The sequence below is a fragment of the Camelus ferus genome, chromosome 3, assembly GCF_009834535.1.
Source record: "Camelus ferus isolate YT-003-E chromosome 3, BCGSAC_Cfer_1.0, whole genome shotgun sequence".
Classification (NCBI taxonomy): domain Eukaryota; kingdom Metazoa; phylum Chordata; class Mammalia; order Artiodactyla; family Camelidae; genus Camelus; species Camelus ferus.
In genome coordinates, this window is record NC_045698.1 from 40,406,868 (window position 1) to 40,415,049 (window position 8,182).

Genomic DNA, 8,182 nt, shown 5'->3' on the forward strand with positions numbered 1-8,182 from the left:
GTTATGGTCTATCACTCTTTTAATTCGTGTTCTCATTGTTTATCATTCTCTTTGGGGAAATATTCTTTGACCTATAGTATTTTTGAGCCAAGGAGTGAGCTATAATGTAGACAAAACTTAGGTAGGATAATTCAACTCCATTATAAGCTTGCTCTATGTCTGTCTTTTTTGTTTCCTCCTTGCAGAATTCATTCCGAGTCTCCTTATTTAAAAAACAACAATAAGAGGATTTAATAACTCAGGATGAAATAAAGCACCAGCCCAAAAAGAGATGCCTATCTATATTCAGTGTTTACCTTTGCTAGGCTGAAGAGAGGCAAATAATTATTTTGCCCTTAAGGCCTTAATTCTGGATATTAGATTAAATAGAGTGTTGATCACATGTGACTTGAGCAGAATTGTTGGATCAAACTTTGGATCAAGGTTTGCTTGAAGTAAGCTATGCTGTGGATAAACCTTTGGAAGATCAAGAGTGAACTGTATTGCCCTCTCCATTGTTTCTACCAAAATATTATGTGGTGGTACTGATTTTGAAAAGTGAAATTTAACTTCCAAGAACATGGGTCAGATTCGAGTTTTCTTAAATGTAAAATTGGTTTTGATCTACCAGAAGGTATGCAATAATAATGATCCCAGAGAGGAGAACAAAGTTGCCGTACAGATTTTTCTGTGCTCCTTTTAGAAAATGTATTCTGGAGCAGAGGGGTGGGCAGTTGGTCAACCCAGTTTCTATCTTAGGTGATATGTCAGAGTTCGATCTTGTCAGCCTGTTAACCAAGATTTGTATCAGGATTATTGCTGAGAGAGGTTTTGAGGATATTGTATCACCAGTATTTAGGTGATGTTGTAGGTTTCATCCAGGGCAGATGAAAGGGTAAGACAGTAATTTAGTACCCAACTAATTCAGGAGAAAAATAGGTTGGTTAAGGCTTAACTCAAGTCAGATAACTTATAGGTGGATACAGCTGGGTTAGCTCAGGGTTTTGTTGGGTTGTTTTTTGTTTTTGTTTTTGTTTTCCCTTCTCTTCAAAGAAGCAGACTTGTGCTAAGATTTGAATCAACAATGCTGTTAGAAGGAAACTTAGGGGCAGGCCAGTAGGTGTAAGATCAAAGTACAGCTTCTTCTGTGTCACAGCTGTAAGGACAGGAAGATGCCCATTTTCCTCAAGTATTGCTTCTGCTTAGTTATATGTGTAAGTTGTATCAGTAGACAAAGGAGAGACTGGAAATATATACATACAATTCCACCATCAGCCAAAAAGCCACATAAGTCTTTCAAACTCTCAAATAACATTCATGACAAGGAATAGTACATTTTGGTGTACTTTTAAACCCTTATCTCTTTCATTTAAGTATGTTTCTGGTTTTATATGCTCAGCAGAAGCGATTAGGGAGGGGAGTGACAAGAGAAGTCTAATATAGAATCACCCTGTTGTTTTCCTTGAAGCTTAAAGAGTTTAGTCTATGTATTATATACACACATGTATGCATGTGTGTGTTTAATATTTAGCATAGTAACCTGTGGGTTTTTTAGGTGTGCTTTACTGTGAAGGATAATATATGCATAAAAAGGTGATAATGTGACATGTACAGTTTACGAATGGTTCTAAGAGTAAACACCCCTTGTAACTGCCACCCATGGTGAAAAAGGAGGAGAAAGAGGAGGGGAGGGGAGGAGGAGAAGAATTAGTAGAATTAGAAAACTTTGACTGGCATACAGAAGCTTTGTGAATTTCTTCCCAATCACAGCCCTCTCCTCAGACTTCGCCCCTGAATCAGCTCTAGCCTCACTTTGTGTAGAATCATTTCCTTGCTTTCTTTATGGCCTTACCACTTGAATGTGCACCTGTATGCACCAGATACATCCATATAGTTCACTGCCATGTGTTTGGGAACTTTTATGTAAATGTAATCATACTTGATGTATTCTTTAATCTTGCTTCTTCCATTTGTTATCCACGTTGTTGAATGTAGCTGCAGTCTGTGGTTTTTAACTGTTTTGTAGTATTCTGTGGTAAAAGTGTACCATAGTTCATTTATCCATTCTGCTGTGTTAGACATTCGGTTGATTACAGTTTGCCCCTACTTCGGGTGACCTTACCGTGACTATTCTTATGCCATCTCTTGGTCCACAGGGCATACATTTCTAATGGGCATAGTCCTAGTCAATACAAACTAAAAATGTGACAGTGGGCAATGAAACTATCTTTTTCTAAACAAAAATGTAGTGAGTGAACCAGTAATCTAATGAAAGAAAACAACCATTATTTTGGTTATTCTGTAGTGGTAGGTGCGTCTGGACACAGAGATGGCCATTTCCATCCAGCTGAATAAAAAATATCCAGGATTGTACCTTTGCTTAAGATTCATGTCTGTGAGCATGTGTCATCAAGAAGATCATCAGTTTTAGTTTTTAAACTGTCTCTGGTATTATTTCTAGAATTCTAAAATTAACAGGATGAAATGTCCTTAGAGGGCAGAGAATGTATCTCACATTTCTTTTATGTTCTTCGCTGAGACCACGGCAATGCTAGAAGGATGTGAAGTACCCACTAATTATGCATTGCCTCAATAAATATATTGTGGAGTAAAATTATTTGTACAAATGGTTTTAATTTCCAAGGGGCAGGCCCATAAAAAGGAATAATGATGGATCAGTTTAACTTAAAACTTTTTCTGTTTTGAAAGCCTCTTTCCTGAAAAATGAAGAATAATAGTTTGAATGAGTCAGTCTTTTTTCCCCATAATTCTTTTTACCAAATCTGTACATGCCCTAGGTGCAGTTAATGTTAAGAGTATCTCTGAGACCTTTTAAAATTATAATTTGGGCCTTTTGTTTGGCTTTTGAAATGGAAGACAAAATGGACAATACACTAAGACAGAATTTTATCACTTCCGTCAGACCTGTGCTTCAAAGCATATGTATTTTAGGGCTTAGCTAATTTTGCCAGCTAAGACTAGATTACAATAAATTGATTTCAGTATCTTTCTGTTTTTTATGGACTTTGTTCAAAAGCTTCAGCTTCAGCAGAAGAATCAAAATAGTGTTTGTCAAACTATTCTGGATTATTAAGTCTTGTTCCTATTTACACAAAATGACCATTGGTCTAATGTAGTCAGCATGACTTTACAACTCATCCAAGAACTATTTCAAGTATTGAGGAAAAGGCACTTTAAATGAAAAATTACTTATCTAGTATCAGACTGGGAGAGAACCCTGCTTCTCGTGAATTCAGCATGCTGCCCACACCATGATTCATTTTGCTCCTTTGTTATAATGAAAGGTTTGAATTCTTTTTTTTGCAGTGAAAAGATTCTTACAATGTGTCTACCTTTGGGATTGTAACTTTCAAAAGGTGCTCTTAAATATATTACTACTTTATTTAAACCATTTGCTTCCAAGACGTGCAGTACTTAGCACAAAGAATAAGTTACTAATCCCCTGAACGTATGAAAGGAAAATGCTCAGCTGGGTTTCCCTTTTTATTTTGTTTTTCTGTGGTGGGTTTATGACTTGGCGCCCAGCTTCTTTATAGAGTGACCTCTCACAAAACAGAATTCCCTTTAATGTGTTTTCCATGCTTATAGGAAGAAACACTGTGTTAGTATCTTGGTCTATTCATGCTACTATAACAAAATACCATAAACTGTGTGGCTTATAAACAACAGAAATTTGTTTCTTACAGTTCTGCAGGCTGGGAATTCCAAGATCAAGGCACCAGCAGATCTGATGTCAGGTGAGAGCCCACTTCCTTGTTCATAGCTTTCTTTTTGCTATAACTTCACATGGAAAGGTGGGTCTCTTTTATAAGGGCACTAATTCCATTCATGAGGCTCCACCCTTATGACATAATCACACAAACATTCAGACCATGGCAGTTAGCAAACACCAGTAGAAGTTTCATTTCTACTCCATGGCTTTCTCTTGGTATATGGAGAGAAGCTTTTTTAAAGTGTTTCTGCTGGTCAACTGAAAGTATCTTTTTGACTGATGTCTTCTGTGGTTTTTAAATATTTTTTGACAACTTATTCCTTTTATTAATCTGGGATAAACATTTTAGATTCTTTTATGAACTTAAAAGATATTAAGAGCAAAGAATTGGAAAAGTGGATAAGAAAAATTTCCAGTTTCCATGGTGGTGGTATAGCATTGGCACACGTAGGAAGGTATATGAGCAGAGTGCTGTGACAAAAGTGGTTATCACTTTCAGAAAATTCTGCTGGCAGCAGGCTAGGGTCAGGAACATCTAGCCTTTCATGAAGTTGTCCCAGACCATTTTAACCATGCTATTTTCTGTGCTCCTATAAATATTATAAAATATATAAGCAATAACAAACAGGTGAGTCAAAAATAAAATACTTTTAGCAGCAAATACAGAATAATTCACCCTGATAAGACAGCAATGATTGAAAATCACATGCAAGAAAAACATCTTGGATACTATTTCTTCCCTGAAGTTAGAAATTTTAATATGTTAATGTGCATTTAGGGTACAAGAAGAGCCTTATACTTCAAACAATGCTAGTGTTTTTAAGGAACAGAGTTTGGGAAACACTGAGTTTAAGTGCAACATAATGTAATTAGGTAAGAGATAATAATGAAAGTTAGAGTCTATGCTAGCAGCATGTAAAAAGAATGGCTATTGAGTCCCACTTCTGCATATCCTTAAGAACAGAACAGATAGTCTTCTGTATGTTACTCCCTCTCCTCTAAAACCATGATTCTCAACAGAGGCTTCCCTTGACAACATGGTAGCAGAAGCTCAGTTGGATTTTGTCAAATGTCTTTTCTGCATCTCTTGAGATGATCATGTTTTTCTTTTTTAGTTTGTTAACATGATGAATTCCATTGATTTTCTAATGTTAAGACAACCCTGCATTCCCAGGACAAATCCCACTGGGTTGTGATGTTCTATTCTTTTACAATATTGTTAGATTTGATTTGCTAAAATTCATTTAGAATTTTTGCATCTATCTTCACGTGGAATATCACTTTGTAATTTTCTCTTATTATAAATCTTTGTCTGAGTTTTGGTTTCATTGTAATGCTGACCTCAGGAAGTATTTCTTCCTTCTCAATTTTTTGGAAGAGCTGGAATTGTTATTATTTTGTCATTAGATATTTGGGAGAATTTACCCAGAAGCCATCTGAACTTGAAATTTTCTTTGCGGGAAGGTTATAAACTATTCTTTCTTTTACAGATGTGTAGTTCATACCAATACCCTCAATCCAACACCACAAAGTTGAATTTAATTTTCGTCTTTTCCATATATGTAACTCCCTTTTCTGACAATGCGATAATCTATCTCCCATTATCCTTAAAACATTTACTTCTTTAATTAACTCCCCTGCATGTAACCAATCTCCCTTTGTCAGTGCTGTTCCCTTCCCCAAACAAATACCCTCTTGGCTGTGGAGAAAGGGGAACCCTCCTGCACTGCTGGTGAGAATGCAGTTTGGTGCAGCCACTGTGGAAAACAGTATGGAGATTCCTCAAAAGACTAGGAATAGACTTACCATATGCCCCAGTCATCCCACTCCTGGGCATATATCCAGAAGGAACCCTACTTCAAAAAGACACTTGCACCCCAATGTTCATAGCAGCACTATTTATAATAGCCAAGACATGGAAACAGCCTAAATGTCCATCAACAGATGACTGGATAAAGAAGATGTGGTATATTTATACAATGGAATACTACTCAGCCATAAAAACCAACAACATAATGCCATTTGCAGCAACATGGATGCTCCTGGAGAATGTCATTCTAATTGAAGTAAGCCAGAAAGAGAAAGAAAAATACCATATGAGATCGCTCATATGTGGAATCTAAAAAACAAAAACAAAAACAAACAAACAAACAAAAACAAAACGTAAATACAGGACAGAAATAGACTCACAGACAGAGAATACAGACTTGTGGTTACCAGGGGGGTGGAGGGTGGGAAGGGATAGACTGGGATTTCAAAATTGTAGAATAGACTACACTGTATAGCACAGGGAAATACACACAAAATGTTATGATAACTCACAGAGAAAAAAATGTGACAATGAGTGTGTATATGTCCATGAATAACTGAAAAATTGTGCTGAACACTGGAATTTGACACAACATTGTAAAATAATTATAAATCAATAAAAAATGTTAAAAAAAAAAAAGTTTCACCACAGCACTATTTGGCAGAAACCTGGAAATAACCCAAAAGCTGCCCATCAGTGGGAGAATAGATGAACAAGCTGATCATTTAAGCAGTTAAAACAAATAAATACATAGATGAATCAGAGTGATTCTATAAGTGGAAAAAGTAAGTCTCAAATATATACAGCCTTATGTATTTATAGAAAAATTTTTAACATTTAATTTTCCTGCTTTCTAGTCACTTATTAGTCACATATTCTTTTACTTGTTGTGGTTATCATAGAGATTATAGCTCATATCCTTGATGTATAAAGTCTAATATAAATTAGTACTTTCATCTCTTCCTGGACAATTCAGAGACTTTTGAAAAAATTTAAATCCTATTTATCACTCTTCTTATTTATTTACCATTGTTGTCATTGTTGTATTTTAATTATCTCTATGTTTTTAGCTCCACAGTGCATTTATGACTATTGTTTTCTGCAATCAGTATTGACCTGATTTACCCCCATATTTATCTGTTTTTTGCTCTTCATTCCTCTCTACATTTCTAAATTTCCCCTGAAATAGTTTTCCTTCTGCTTGGTGAACATCTTTTAATTCTCTCATTTTTTCCTCTGAAAATCTTGTTATTGTACTTTCTTTTTTAAGCATTGCTTTTTCTGGGAATAGAATTCTAGGCTGGGTTTTTTTGTTTTTTGTTTTTTTTTTCACTTTAAAAATGCTGTTTCATTGTCTTCTGGTTTACATTGCTCCTATTTAACCAGATGTTCCTTTGAGGACAGTTTGTCTTTTTTTTTTTTTCCTGTCCGTTTTTCTCTTTCTTGTTGTTCTTGGTGTTTAGTAGGTATACTATTATATGTCTAGGCATGTGTGTGTGCATATGTATCTTGTTTGTAATTTATAATATGACTGAATCTGTGACTTGAAGTATTTCATCATTTTTAGAAAAATTTAAGTCATTATCTCTTCAAGTATTACTTCTGTCCAGTTTTCCTTCTCCCATTCTGTGTCATCTATATTTCTTACAGAAAGAATGAGATGCAAGAAAGAACAGGAAAAACATTCCTTTTTATTCTTTTTCTTACTTGTTTCATTTAAGATTTTTTTATCTGATCTATCTTCCAATTCACTGATTCTCTTTTCAATTGTGTTTAATCTATCATTAGATCTATTCATCGGGGTCTCAGTAAAAGTTATTGTTTAACATTTTAGAATTTTTTATTCTATCTTATAGCTTCCAGTTCTTTACTGGAATTCTCCATCTTGTCTTTTAATTCTTTGAACATATTAATTGTAGTTAATTTAAAGTCTATCTTGGATGACTCCATTATTTTGATCCTCTCTTGTCTGTTGTTTTTCAAATTTTTCATGTTTTCATATGCTTGGTTATCTTTTATTGAATACCAGGCTTTTTATGTGAAAGCTTGTACAGATACTTTGAGATCTAAGATGAGGTTGTCTTACTCCAGCAAAGATTTGAGTTTGTTTCCAGAAGATTACTAAGGGCATTAGCAGTATTGGATCACCTTAATCTCTTAGAGGACTGAGAAAAATACAGCTTCAAAGTCTTAGGTCCAGTCTGGATTCAGTTCACATTTTACTCCTAGTATTTAGCTTTTAGGATCTCAATCTAAAACCTGGAGGATATCCTAGACAACCACTGCCTTGGTGGGCACAGAACTCCAATTTTGTCTGTTGGTCTTACATGTCAACTGGAAGCTTTGCTCAGCTATTTAGTCACCTCTTCCAAAAACAGCAGATGACTAAGAGGAATATAGCCTCAAATTCCTCACCTCTCTGGGTTTCTTCTCCCTGGGAATGATCTCACAATTCTTTACTGTTTTATTATCTCTCTGGTAATTTCAAGTAGATTTTTGGAAATATTTTCTCTAGCATTTCAGCTTGTTCTTAGTGGAAGGATTGGCCCCAGTTACGAAGTTTACCATAAAGTGAAGCCCCCTTTTTATCTACTACTCCTGTGAATCCCTTTACATAGGAATACATATAGATGCAATAAAGTTTTTTAAAATGAAAGTAA